This window comes from Squalius cephalus, assembly GCF_949319135.1.
Source record: "Squalius cephalus genome assembly, chromosome: 6".
NCBI lineage: Eukaryota > Metazoa > Chordata > Actinopteri > Cypriniformes > Leuciscidae > Squalius > Squalius cephalus.
Genome location: NC_137127.1, coordinates 28,222,199 through 28,235,684, shown reverse-complemented (window position 1 = coordinate 28,235,684; position 13,486 = coordinate 28,222,199). Strand labels below are relative to the sequence as shown.

The following is a 13,486-nucleotide window of genomic DNA, read 5'->3' as shown; positions in this document are numbered from 1 at the left end:
AAATCTGAAAGTGTACCATTAGTAGATTAATCAGTGCTTGTATAAATGTCCACAACTTAAATTTTCTTCAATCAAACCTACCATCTTAATAGTTGTACGATTCTTTATAAAAGTTAATGGTGCAGATAATCTTGTGATGGATATATGGAGAAAGTTAGGACTTTGGTGAATTTCAGAAATCTGAAAACATTACATTCATTGAACAAAGTGCAATAAGTGAAGTCTTTACATTAAAAACATTTCGCAACTAACATACACATGGTCTGTTAGCTTACCGTCATTTGTATAGGGATATGTGGACTTCAAAATATCAACAGTAGTTATTGAGTTTCTGTACAAACTTGAAAGTGTACAATTAGTAGATTAATCAGTGCTTGTATAAATGTCAACAACTTAAATGTACTTCAATAAAACTTACTGTTATATCACTTGTGCACTTCTTTATAAAAGTTCATGGAGCAGAGAATTTTGTGGAGCAGAGAATCTTGTGATGGGTATATGGAGGACGTTATGACTTCAGTGTTTCAGAAATCTAAAAAAATACATTTGTTGAACTGCTGAAGTGAAGACTTAACAATATTTTGCTACTAATGTAGACACTATGTTAGCTTACCTTTTTGTCAGTAGTGGACATTGCAGTCTATAAATCTGAAATTATATTGTTAGTTGATGTAGTGCCTTAAATATTTTCTTTTTAAACTATTAAAATGTACATAATCATGTCAACTTACCTTTCTATGTGAAGTTTTCTAGATCTTTTTTAGATGTTTTCTTGAAATCCTATTAACTTAATTGCATTTTATAAGACAACTGTAGGAATGCAGGCAGTCTTTGTGGATGCTTCCTATGCTGATTGGAAGCATCCAGTGTTGTTTGGATGGCTTAGACTAGGGCAGAAATTAGATCAAAAACAATTTTTCAACTAAAAACCAGAGACATTGTCTTAAAAAGATCAAGACAAATCAGATACACAAATTGAACAAATGAAATGCATAAACAACAAAAACCTTGACTGGATGTAGCTTTGGAGCTCCAGAAAGAAGAGCAATTATGGGAGGTGCTGGGTTGTGCCCGATGAACAATGGATAGAACTTGGTATGGAATGGTCAGGACTGTATGGACCTTGAAATCTCAAGATGTGTGTCACATGGTATGGACAAAAAAAGAATAGACAGTGTAGTTATATACATTTCTTAGTTCAGCGTGCTGCATAAATCAGACATATTACCTTACATGACCAAACCTTTCTTGATAAAATACTAGTGGACTTGCAGAAATTACAACAGAAATAATTTTCTGAACACTTTAACTGTCATCGTCCCGTATGCAGATATACACTGTCCCGTTTACTCTAAAAAGTAGGATATGCATATTATCCCCTAATATATAATATTATCTTTTATATTGCCTTTTTTTTATTACATCACATATTTTAGTAGTTATCATAAATTAGGTATCATTTGAAAGCTTATGATCTCAGAATTCATCCTGTGAAAACGGTTTTGAAATTGGACATTGTGTTACCATAGAAATGGTACTCTAAATTATTTTATCAGGCTCCTCCACTTTTGGGCGTCATGTTTCATAATTTATGATAAAAATATTTTCTAATCTTGAGAAAACACATTGTCAGAAAGGTCTGAGCCTCAAGGTTCCATATTTTGTGACAGAAGTGATATTTGGACAGAAATTTATTAATTTGTTATGGTAGAATGCATACAGTTAAATTCAATGGAATTCAATGACACCCAGTGGCTATTTTTGGTAATACGCGTAAACATCTCATGGGAACTTAAATTTTTTTGATATCCAACTTCAAATTTGGAACACAACTTGGTTAGATATGGCTTTGATTTATAGTAATTGTTTTGTAAAACATTTATTAATATATATATATATATATATATATATATATATATATATATATATATATATAAAAGAAAAATATTTAATAATATTTGATTTAATGTAAAATTAAACTTCAATAACTGCTTTCATTTCAGTAATAATCTGCTATTTTCTCCCTTTAAGACCAACTTGGGTCTATACTCCAAAACATTCTTGAATTACAACCACTTAAGCTTGAATAGTGCATTTTAATGTCCATTCTCAAAAAGGGGGGTGACAGGTAAGGGGTTAAGGCGAGACACTAAAGGGGAATAGGGTAAAATTTTAAAATAATAGATATCACCATGAAACTTCCTCAGTTGATTACTTAAAGTATATAAAAAAATGTATTACAAGTTTTAGAAATTTGTATGTTTAATTATGCAAATTAGGCATCATGTCACTAAATATGCACGATTTTGTATATATTTTCAGTAGATAGATCTGAACATATGATAAAGCCAGGTGCAAAATTATTTTTTCATTTGGTTTACACAAAAGATGAAAATAAAAACTTAGAGGGATTTCAGGATGCTTTCATTAACTAGGGAATCAAAATATACTGTCCATGGCCATAAAAAAAATAAATTTTCGCCATATTTTTTTATTAAAATGTCACATAAATCAGGCCAGGAATGATTTATTAACAAATCCCTCTGAAAATATCTTCAGAATACTGCTAAGTGTATAACTGGAAAGTTTGGTGTACATAGGTGCTACATAAGCGGAGAGGTTTCTACTGGAGAATGACAATAAAATACAAAAACTAATTTTGAGAAAACGGCAGTTAAAGATTTAATAGTTCTAAATGAGATTTCTTCGTTAGCTTTAAATCCCCCTTTGGACATTCACGATTGATTACTGATAGAAAGAAAATGCCCATATTTGGTTTACATGGCATTGTGCAGGAGACTCAAAGCTTTACAACTATCCCGGTCATGACAGACTTCAGTGAACAGACAGATCTCAGCATGTCATGTTGGAATACTAACTTCCTGGTAAATTCGGGAGAAACTTACTGCCGCAAGTAAACAAAATGTAATAAAATAAACATCTTCATTTTCAATGTTTTCTTTATAGCAGCTTGAAATAATACTTATTGAATTAGTAAACTAGCCCAAAATCTCAAAACTGACCACTGCATGAAAAATCGATGTTTTTGTCTGCTGTGTCTCACCTTAATGATATGATTTGAAATAAATGGTCTAATAACGTACCGTTTTCACTTGTGAACTTGAACAGACCTCCATGGACCTCAGATTAATTGTAGCATGGTAGGGGCACATAAAAGAAAAATGCAGTTATACAGTCTTCATTATGTGCCAGAAATGTCAATTACTTTACTGAAACTAGTACTGCTTCATGGTAACTATAATAAGTTGAAACAATTTCAATTGTAACATTTTCTGCATCTTTAATATAGACATGGTCTATTAACGTACCCTTTTCAGTTGTAGGACATTGCACATGTTGACTGTATCCATGGACTTCCAGTAGTTTCTTAATTGAAGATGATGTTAAGATGTCCTCATTGAAGTCTCCCATAATTACTTTCTTTCCTGGATGTTTTTCCAGCTCAGTAATAACATGTAACAGATTTTGTCGAAACACATCAATTTGATATGAATTAGGCCTGTACAGCAGAGCAGCATTCAAACTGATATGTGGAACTGAGAAGTACAAACATTCCAAATTGCAAGGTTCTGGAATGATAACTTTAAAAAACATGTTTTCACAACAGTAAATAGCAACTCCACCTCCTCGCTGTTGTTTTAAATTACTGAAAAGTGGAGTGCTGTTGTCATAGCACTTAGCTCTTGGATTATGCTTGAAAATAAATCCTGGTATTTGTACTTGGTCTTCAACTTTTAGCCATGTTTCAGTTAAACAAATACAATCTGCATTCATAAGTTGTCTGTGAGCTTGAATATCTTGAACATGAGCTTGAAGACTTTGCACATTGTGAAGAGCAATTGTAAATATACCAGGTGTCTTTGAGAAAGTGTGACTTTCTAATGGAAATTTTGGTATATTTTTCATTGCCAAGTCAATTTGATCATTACAGTATATTACAGACTCCTTGAAGTTTTGAATTATTAGTCCATTGAGAGTTCTCACACGACTCAATGCAACATATGCTTGTCCTGAAGTAAATATCTTGTCAAGGGATACGACAGCTTTATCTACTGTGAGCCCTTGCACTTTGTGAACAGTGCATGCCCATGCCAGTCTAAGTGGAAATTGGCGTCTTAAACCACCGTTGGTTGTGACTTGATCTTCTTGAACTTCAATTACTGTAGAATTTTGGGAAAATCTATGTCGTTGGTTTGATCTCTGAATTTTTCCCACATTTGGATCATCAAATTCCACATGAATGGCTGATGGAAAGTCATCATCATAATCATCTTCCTGTTTTTCACTTCTGCTAATATGGACAACTGTACCAAAGGCTCCATTCACAAGTCCATCCGAAACATCAATATTTTTCTTTAACATAACTCTTGCTCCAACACCCAAGGAAACACATTTAGCCAAACATGAGTTGAAAACGGTTGAATGAAATCCAACTTTTTTTTCAATCCTTCCAGTTTTTGGATTTCTCACAAAATCTTGAGCTCGAATACTGATTGCCTCAGGACAAACCTCATTTAGTCTCTGAATATTGTATTCATCAACCTCTTTATTTGTAGGAAATATATGAACATCCCCGCATTCTTCTCCTGTTTCACGTTGCTTCAACATGTTGATGTCACTTGAGCTTAGAGGTTCATTTTTTTTACGAACTCTCAGACGATTTAAGGTTTCAGCAAAAGATACATCTTGTTGCCGAACAACTTCAGTTAATTCAGCAATTTCAAAGTTGTTTTCCCAAAGGTTCACTCCTTTTGGATCAGCATAAAGTGGAGTTCCTTTGACAGGCGGCAGCTGATAAAAATCTCCTACAGCTACAAGACTTACTTTTCCAAAGAGGGAGTAATCACCAGTTTGTTTGATTTGTCTCAATCTCCCATGAACATATGACAAAAGGTGATGGTCAACCATGGATACTTCATCAATAATCAAAATCTGCAACCATCCAAATTTGGAACGCAGAGAATTGATTTTGTCATCACTTAGTGGTTGATATGGCAATTTGACATTAGCACCAATTGAAAAAGTGTTGTGTATGGTAGCAGCTCCAATGTTGTATGCAGCTACTCCAGTTGATGCACATAAAATCACACTCCTATCATCAGGGTTGTCAGACAGCTGAGACAAGAGTCTAGAAGATTCATAGCATATTGCTTTGATTAAATGGCTTTTTCCTGTGCCTGCTCCACCAGTAACAAACAAGTGAAACGGTTCAGGATTTTCTCCATGCAGTTTTTGTAAACACCAGTCGCGAACTTTGTAAAATATCGCAGACTGTTTAGCATTTAATGATCTTAGTAAACCCAATGCTTCATCTCGAGACATTGCAGCATTACTGTTTTCAATCATGAATGCAGTTCGAGGGTTTGCTACAAGATCTGGAATAAGTGTGTCAGAATCATCTTCTTCAGGAAGTACGTTTTTCTTCTTTAGCTCAATACATTCATGGCGCTCCTTCTCTGTTTCAGGACACAATGCAGCCCAAGCATCTTCCAAATCAACACCCAGCTCCAAGACCTGTTGAGCTCTGTCCATTTCATCACTGTCCTTTTCAAACAGTGCTCGATTAGAATCAACAATAGATTTTACTTCGGTCACATTTCTTCCACATTTCACAGCACCATTGTTGTAGAAATCCTCATAAGTGTGGAACTTATCAGGCTTCAGCTGACAATCTTCAAAATGTGGTAAAAAAAGTTGTAGTAGTGAATGATAGTACTTTTCTGGATCTTTTGTTGGTGAAAATCTTGGATACCTTATTACTGCAGGTTCAGTTCGAGTTCTTCTTACCATATACCCACAATTGTTGTTAAGCTTGATCACATTTTCTTTATTTTGTGAAGATAGCTCAGATGATGACAATATCCTGTATTCTGAACAAAAACTGCCCAGACATAGAATCTCAAAATGTTCTGTTTTTGGTCTACTCTTGTATCGGTCAACCAAACTGTTCATCCAAAAACTGTTTTCTTCACCAGAATGGTCATCTTTGTTCTGGAGAACACGCAAAGGCAAACTCATCTTCACAGGATCTGTTCCAATTGGAATAAACTGGACTTTGCGAGAGCATTCTTTCAAGTGCATACCCGTTAGGCGGTACACTGCCTCTTGAGCTGAAACTTCTCTGTTGTGTAGATATACACTTCCCAACATTTTTAACGATGATCTTGCTTCGAGATTTCCATTCATAGCTTCATTTTGTGCGCGTTGTAACAACAGTCCCATTTCTTGTTCTGCTTTTGTGATGTAACTAATAATATAAACCACTACAGAGTAAGCATCTGTGACATACTGGATATCCATGTTGCCTTGCCATGCGCGCAATAAATGAGGGTTATATTGATTTACCCAAACATCTTTTGGACTTCGTTTCAAGACGACACTTTTCTTTTTAGAACATTTCTTGTACGCCTTCTCAAACACAGCTTGATTAATTCCAATGGATTGGAAAAAGGCATCGGCTGAATCAAAATTTACTCCAGATTCTGTTAACACAGTTTTCATTTTCTTCAGAATTGCACTTGCAGTCTCATTTCCATCATTGCCTTTCAAGTCATCTCGTATGGCTCTTGTTATAAATGTGCGGCTAGATGGAGGTCGTGGAAAATTAAATCTACACACTGTGTTTTTCTTCCGGCATGTCTTGGAATGTCTGCTGCTGTGCTTTTGAACACTGTTCACAGTCTCATAAAGTTCTGCGTCATCATCTCCTGGTGTCTCACAAGTGATGTAATGATCTATGAAAGCAGCAACCAAAGCATCATTGTCTTCATTGTCTTCATTTAACTTTGGAGCATTTTCAACCCAAAACAGACAATGAACATGAGGAGATCCACGCTGTTGAAACTCTACACGATAAAAGTAGTCTTTTATCTTTCCAATAGGTTGAGCGGGTGACATAATGACATCTTTCAAAAAACAATGCCATCTATAATCAAACATCCTTGCAGCAGTGACTGGGTTTCTTCTAATTAGTCCACATTTCTCAGACCAGTCAAGCTCATCAACACTGACATTTTTCTGTTCTTGCTCCAGGATGGTGTTGATCATTTCAGGCCATCTGAGATCAGCAGAGCTAAAGGATGCAAAGAAAGTTGGAATACCTAGTTGTCTTATCAGTGCAAAAAGGTCTTTTTGAGTTGATTGCCAATAGGGTGGCGTTCCACGGACTGGTCTCAAAAACTTGTATCCTTCATCATAATTCAATATTTCAGCCAATGACTCTGGGTTTGTGAGCATATCCGAAGTTACTTCTTTCAACAACCTCTTGTCCGACCCTTTTCGCAAAGCAATGGAAACATTAGATACAATTTGATCCAACTCTGACATATATTGTGCATAGAAAATGAAGTCTGTGCTTTGTGCAAAACGTCCATCTGCGTTGAGGATTCGTGCATTTAGATATCGTGACAGTGTGATTTTTTTCTCTCTCTCATCATGGAATGTTGGACCACCAGTTGGGAAGAGAACAGGGAAACATTTTGCTTCATTGCTTTTATCAGAAAGTAATTTAATAGGACTGTTACCTTCAGCTGGTGCCACATTTAATATATCTTGAAAATGCTGATCAATTACTTCTGAACCAAGATTGACAGGTTGTAAACATGTGTCTGACAAAAGACCACTCTGCTCTTTGATGTAAGTCAAGTCTTCCTCTGGCTGTTCTTCAGTATCATTTTCCTCTTCACTCTTTTCAACTTCAGCTTGTTCCTCCATTTCTTCAGCAACATTCTCTTCTGGTTCATTCAAAGAGTTGATCCATTGTTCATTAATCTCCACATCCTTGTACCATTTATTGCACCTGATCAAACATCTCAGAGCATTTCTAACACGATCAGTGTGAACATGCTTGTACTCATAATGCCCTTTGTAGGTTAACTTGCGCTTCAGTTTTATCCTTATCATCTTGTCATCACATTCATTTCGTGGAAGAATATTTGACACATCTGCAGTATTTACAGGAACACACACCACAGGTCCATGGCAGCCATTTTGTTTTCCACGGGGAAGACAGAGTAACTTCAAAAAAGGAATATTACGTGCCACAAGATGTTGTTCTAAGGAGTTAAGACACTTTAGTTGATTTGGAATGTCCACCAAATGCATATTGTTAGCAACACTCTCTTCAGGCAGTTTTCCACTGATGATTTTTCGATGACAGGTTGGACAAATCCACAATTTGCACCTTGGAGAAAAACCAGAAGGATTATGACATTTTTCATCACAAACATGTACATACCTCAGTGTGATGCATCTTCTTGCCAAAGCAGCTATTTTTTCTCCTTTCTCTTCATAGCATTCTGGTTTGCATTCAGTAACCTGCTTTCTGAAAAGTAAACGGTGACAGACACAGCACACAAACTCTGGACCTCTACTCACTTCTTGACGAAAACTGGCAATTGTAACACCAATGTCTTTGTGTTTTTCCCTTTTTTTTGCATATACCTCACAGCCTTTTTGTATTTTACTGAAATGAAAGTTTACATCTTTGTGATATTTTGTCTTCAAATACTCACGCACTCTTGCTTTAAAGACCAAGTTTTTAACATATTTATTCTTAGAATACTCACGTACTCTTGCTTTAAAGGCCAGGTTGTGAAGATATTTTTTCTTGGAATACTCACATACTCTTGCTTTAAAGGCCAGGTTGTGAAGATATTTTTTCTTGGAATACTCACATACTCTTGCTTTAAAGGCCAGGTTGTGAAGATATTTCTTCTTGGAATACTCACATACTCTTGCTTTAAAGGCCAGGTTTTGAAGATATTTCTTCTTGGAATACTCACGTACAGTTGCCTGAAATGAGACATTATTTTTATATTTCATCCGAGAATACTGACAAACACGTTTCTGAAACTGAATATTGCTTGAATACTTGGCCTTAGAACGTTCACGCTTAAACAAACATGCATGACAATCTTTTAAATATTTATCACGAAGAACTTTAATTTTTTTCTGTCTATAATCTTTATCACTACAGTATTTTGTTTTGGCATAGTCAATTTTATTCTGTCTGAAATCAATGTCATTATCATACTTGGACTTCTGATCCTTCAGTTTTTTCAAGTATCTCTCTTGGTCATTCTGTGCAGCATCGCTTACCTTCCTTTTACGCAGACATGGCATTCTCACCTCATTTGAAGTGGCATTCCCACACTTCCCTGCGCAAATGTCTTGATCTCTGTGCTTAACACATGTCACAACTTCATAATGATTACCATTACGGTTTTTCAAATATATTGCATTGTTTGCAATTACCTCTCCAGTAGGTTTGTGTGCATTCCACCGTCCATCATTAAAAGTCATTATGGTTGTTTTAAACAGATCAGCAGAAGCAAAGATGTCAATTTCAGTGACCCATGACCCAGAATAATAGACTCTAGATTGTGTCAAGTAGTCCTCTACTGAAGTATACTCACTTCTCACATACCTCTCAAATATTGAAGCATTCATTTTCAGGTGTTTGACAACTGCACGACGAATCTTCAAATGCTTGTCCTCACTTCCACAAATTGCATATGCCAGTGATCTGAAAAAGCAGTTACCATCTGGTTTGATACTCTTTGTCTGACACGGACCTGCAATGGGACCAAAGTTTGTTGCAACATCACAGTCACTGTTATCATTTGTCAGAAGCAAGAGTTCACATAAAGCTTGCTGATCTCTAAGAGTCAAGGGAGAAAAAAATATTTCTGGAATTGAAACATCAGTAATTATTATGTCATCTACTACAACATTTTCAACATGAGATTTTTTAACCCGTTTCTCAGAGACCTGCTCATCCTGCTTTTTTCTTCTCCCCCTTTTTCCTTTACTTGGCAACACGTTACACACTGGTTGCGACATTGAAAGGTCAGTGCTTCTTGTATTTTGAACTTCAACCTCAGGTAATTGAAAGTCAGATGACCTTACCTCAGTCGTCACAGATTTGCATACCTTGGGTTTGCGTTTTAAGACTTCACTGTAAAGTGCTTTACCGGAAGAGCATGGAAAACTGCTGCGGTCTGCCTCCAGGGAGTGAGACTTTGTAACCCGTTTCTCTGAGAGGTCATCTTGATTTTCTCTTCTCCCCCTTTTTCCTTTACTTGGCAACACATTACACACTGGCTGCGGCATTGGAACATTATTGCTTCTTGTATTTTGAATTACAACCTCAGGTAATTGAAAGTCAGATGACCTTACCTCAGTAGTCACCGATTTGCATACCTTGGGTTTGCGTTTTAGAACTTCACTGTAAAGTGCTTTACCAGAAGAACATGGGAAACTGCTGCGGTCCACCTCCAGCGAGTGAGAAACTTCAGAATCTGCATTTACAAAAACTCCAGTTACCTCAAATCGTGGTGCAGTTACCCCAAATGAATGTGCCATCTTATTAATGTAGCCATACAAAGATTCTATGGTGTTGTGATAAGCAACACAACTTGTCTCTGTCATGTTAGCATGAGAATCAACAAAGGCATACCATGAACCCTCCTTAATAACTGCACATGTGTTGGCACAGATACATAAAAGGAAAGCATCAGCACTCAGTAGAGCTTGCTGAAGAGCTACATCAACTGGCATGGCCACATTTATTAATGCTGCATCATAGTCATCAACATCAACAAATCCAGTGAGAGACTCTGCATACTCTATTGAAAATACTGTATTACCCAGAACATGTCTCCTTGGTAACTCATGGACTGCAGTGTAATTCCTACCCACCACTTCTCGGTCATTTATGTTACCCTGATTTCGTAACCATTCATAAAGGTGTGTTCCTGCCACTAAGACACCATCAAGATCTTGTCTCGTCCAAGTCAGCACGTTCTTCATCTTGCTTGTCAACACTGCTGTCAGACTGATGGCACCACACTGTCTGCCACGTGAATTTCCAAATCGGGCATCACCTTGATGAAAGGAACCTTGAAGCACTGATCTCTGTGGAAATTCAGAGAATACAGCTGAAACATTCAAAGCATTATCATGAAGTTTCATAGAAATTAGGTTTTGTGGGTTTTGTCTCATTTTGCTCAAGTTTTTTTCAGTTTTCTCAGTTGTAAAAGTTTCAAAGGTTTCAAAGGTTTGTACAGTTTCAAAAGCGTAAAGGTTTTGCTGAAGAGGGCTTTCTATTCTCATTCTCCCTCTTTCCAGACGGCTCATCTGGGCCATTTGTTTAAGGGGAAGCGGCGGAACCCCTGCCATTTTTTCAAGAGGAAGCGGCCGAACCTCTGCCGAAAGAACCTGCATATCCTCCACCAGAAGATTCTCCTGGATTTGAGGGTGCGATGTTCTTTGGTATGGGTTACACGATGGTCTCCCGGTAAAAGGGAAGAGTCTTCCCTGTATGTCAAAGGGACATGATGTTCCCTGTGCCTTTTTCTTTAGAGGAGGCGACCGAACCTCTGCCAATTTATTAAGAGGAAGTGGCCGAACCTCTGCTTGACTTGTTTTAAGAGGAAGCGGTGCAGCCTCTGCCTGACTTGTTTTAAGAGGAGGCGGTGCAGCCTCTGTTTGCCTTTTTTTAAGAGGGGGTGCAACCTCTGCCTTTTTTTCAAGAGGAAGTGGCGGAACCTCTGTATTTGCACACCATTGTTGCGCAAGCTTCTTGGCTATGCGGGCCCTTTTCATAGGTCGTGGCATCTGTAAATATAAACAAGAAGATTATGTATACTTGCATAACTGAAGTTGCCAGTTTTACAAAACACCCAAAAATACTTCACTTCATTACACTATACTGATTTTCTATCCAATTTCACATAGAAATATTTAACAATTCTGAAATAAATGTTTACTTGAAAATTAAGATATTTGATATGAGTGTATGTGAATATATATAGAATTTAACTTAATGTCTGTTAACATATACATTTATATATTTTTTTTTTCACATAAACACTTATCAAATATTCTAATTTAATTATATATATGCATGTATGAAGACTTTAGATGCAAAAGCCTCTAAATGCCATCTGACATTTTCTTATAAAAATGATCATTTTTTTATCAAGCTTGTATGTTTATGTTGTTATTTCACTTTTATGTCAATGAAAATTACCTATTAATCGTCATTAAAGTGAAATAACTGATCCAAAATAAAAAAGCTTGATAATAAAAATGCTCATATATTATATTATATTATATTATATTATATATATCTTAGTCTTAGCCTAAATAATGCTGTTTATATAAATGTTTGTAGAAGCATGTGACAGCCCTTCATGAGAGCAACCATTTTGTCAACATTCATTAAAAATACACAAAAAACTCTGATCTCTAAAATTCTTTCTACAACATACCCATGAGTTTCATACAAAAGAACTAAAATTGTACACTGATGTAATTTCAAAACACATTGCTTAATTTATGACCTGCTTAACCTCACCTTGTCAAGAAACACAGAAAATAGTCTCCTTTTTTGCCTGTCTTATAAACCCTCACTAATTGCTCAACTTAATTACACTAATTGCATTACACTAATTACACCACTTAACCAATCAAATAACCAATTACTAATCATTATTATTATTATTACACTGTAGCCTCTCCTCTGCAGCGGTTTAGTTCAGCATCTTCTAAGTGGTGCAATATGTTAATCCACATACTACAAATCCTGAGCCATTCTGATCATGGGTTCAAATCTCATATGGCATATGACCATACTGCAAAAGTATTCCTCTCATTAAAGTGAGCACAAATAGTTGTGGTAAGATTGAGGCTTTGTGAAACAGTTGAACCAAATGTTCCATAATGCTTTGAATCAATCTGACACCTAATGGTCATTTGCAGGTTTTGATCTGAAATTAACCATTAAAAAATGTGTTGTTTTTATTATTGTATTTTTCTCATATGAAGCTCTTAATCTGTAGGCTCCTCACTGTGCATAATGTTATTCTGTTCCTGAAAAATGAATATTGATAAAACAAATCAAGCCATTCATTAAAAAATATTAATTTCACTGCTTTGGAAGAAGCTAGTGTAAAGAGGGCCAGCTAGCCTCCTTGTTAGAGCACCTGACTCTCACACCAGAGACCAAGGTTCAAGACCCACACAGAGCAGGACAAGTAACTTAGTAGCCTACAATGCTTGAGGAGTTGTTTAGCAAGTTGGGAATGAAGAAATATTAATTATATTTTATTTTTTTATGATGAACTTCCTAAAACTTTTTTCTATGACATAAAAGACTTTTGATTTCCTTGTTATACCTAAATACTTGTACGAGTGAGTCATGCAATATTTTTGTGGTTAGGAACTATAAATTAAGGTGTTTCATTAAATGGGACACTTATCAGTGTTGCACACCATGCCTTTAGAGTGTCTGAGTTACACAGCCTCGGAGAGCACATGGACGCTGTTGAGACAAGACGCTCTTGTTTCCTTCATTCTTTCCAGCTAATATTGGTATGTTTAGAGGTGTTCATTTGGTTAAAGTTCACTGAGTAATGAAGGCAATATGTTGCTGAATTTATTATATGTATTGTGAGTTTTC

The 13,486-nt window shown here is 36.1% G+C and overlaps 1 long non-coding RNA gene across 1 annotated transcript in view; it reads right to left on the bottom strand.

The window, feature by feature from the left end:
* LOC307160677 overlaps window positions 1-13,486 on the bottom strand; it is a 574,771-nt gene that overhangs the window by 372,373 nt on the left and 188,912 nt on the right. The gene's annotated exons all lie outside the window — the stretch shown is intronic.